Raw genomic sequence first — 2089 nt, 5'->3', positions numbered from 1 at the left:
TCCTAACATAATATAATACCCTTGATGTTAGAAAATCTTTTATATTTCACTTTATATTCACTTCACATATCACACTTCATATCATTCACTAGTATAATCCAATTCATATAGTAAGAACCTAAAGAATTACAGTAATGCTAGAGATAAATTTAGTCAGAGTAGACATATTTCCCTTGTAGGTGGTGTAAAATATTAGGAAAGGACAATTTTCCCTGAAAGTTTCTCAGATATCCTATGCCACAAAGTTGGTGACTATAAACTAATTTCAACTAAAAAACAAAACAACTGATTCATGATACAAATCATCCAGTTTGTAGCCTTATCTCTGAATAAATTTGTTGGGAAAATGTAATCAGAGGAATGTCAGTTTATTTTTTTTTGGTAGATTATTTTTATTTTTATTTTTTAGTTGACATCATTCATTTCCACAAGATCCTGAGCCACAGATTTTCTTTCCATCTTTCCTCCACCCACCACCCCAAAACAGTGATCCCACCAAATATCCCCTACCCCAATATGCTGCCCTCCACATCCTACCCAATCCCCCCTCTGACTTTCCAGCAGGGCATGGTGGATCTCCATGCCCCAGGTCCTGCACATCCAACCTCCCATCGACATGTAAAATATTAGTAATAATATATTTTTAAACATTTGATTTTAAAACCCTGAATTCCAGATTCCTTCCCCACCTCCTACTCACCAACTCCCACTGGGAAGACAAGCAACTCAACATAGGATGCACATGTATAGGTATGCAAAACATCTCCATATCAGATATACTGCGAAAGACTTACTCCTCTCCATCTCTCTATCCATGCCACTCCCCACCCTCTCCACTCCCTACCTTAATCCCTTCCCTCCTCAAAAGTGGGTGATTCTCACTTCCCTCCCACCCAGTCCACCCTCCCCTTCATCATTCCCCCTCATCCCCTTCCCCCCTACTCTCCTGCAGGGAGAGATAACCCATCTAGTGTGCATGTCATTCCCTCCCCAAGCCAAATTCACTGAGAATAAGGTTGAATCATTCCCTTCTGCCACCCCCCTCTTTCTCTACACTGCAACAGCTTTCCCTTGCCTCTTTCATTAAACCATTTACCCGATTCTATCCCTCACCATCTATCTCCTCTCATTATATTCCTCTCTCACCTCTTAATTTCACCTTTTAACAATCATCCATTCCTATTCACTAGTCCTGTGCCCTCTGTCTAGGTATACCTGTGCACATATATACGCACACTCACATATGTATTCATACGCCATATACCTTCCTTTATAGACATATATATGCATGTATAAAAACACACACATAAATACACACACATTTCTATTCCCTTCAAATATTCTCATGCTGAGAAAAGCTTTATAAGTTACAATTGTCATTTCTCCATGTAGGAATGCAAATTGTTCAACTCTGATAAGTTCCTTATGATTTCTTTTCCCTGTTTACCTTCTCATGCTTCTCTTGCTTCTTGTAGCTGAATGTCAAATTTTCTATTCAACTCCTGTTTTTTCATGAAGAATGCATGAAAGACCTCGATTCCACTGAATGACCATATTTTCTCCTGAAATATGATACTCAGGTTTGCTGGGTATGTGATTCTTGGTTTTAATCCCAGCTCTTTGACCTCCAGAATATCATATCCCAAGCCATTCGTTCCCTCAGTATAGAAGCTGCCAGATCTTGTGTTATACTTATTGTGTTTCCACAGTATTCAAATTGTGTCTTCCTGGCTGCTTTTAGTATTTTCTCCTTGATCTGGGAATTTCTTAACCCGGCTATAATAATCCCAAGAGTTGTCATTTTTTGGGATCTTTTTCAGGAGGTGATCATTGGATGCTTTCAACCTCTATTTTGTCCTATGGTTCTAAAACATCAGGGCAATTTTCCTTGAGAATTTCTTGGAGGATGATTTCCATGTTCTATTTTTAATAAATTACAGATTTAGGGGCGGCCAGGTAGCACAGCAAGTAAGAGCACCGGCTCCAGTGTTGAGAAGACCTGGAGATCGAATCCCGGGCTCAGACACTTAGCACCCACCCAGAAACACCTGGCCTTGTAACCTTGAGCAAGTTACTTAACCCCAATTGC

This window comes from Petaurus breviceps, unplaced genomic scaffold (genome assembly GCF_028583685.1).
Source record: "Petaurus breviceps papuanus isolate PSGF00001 unplaced genomic scaffold, PetGlider_PUasm1.0 139, whole genome shotgun sequence".
In the NCBI taxonomy this organism is placed as follows: Eukaryota; Metazoa; Chordata; class Mammalia; order Diprotodontia; family Petauridae; genus Petaurus; species Petaurus breviceps.
Note: the sequence above shows the minus strand (reverse complement) of the source record.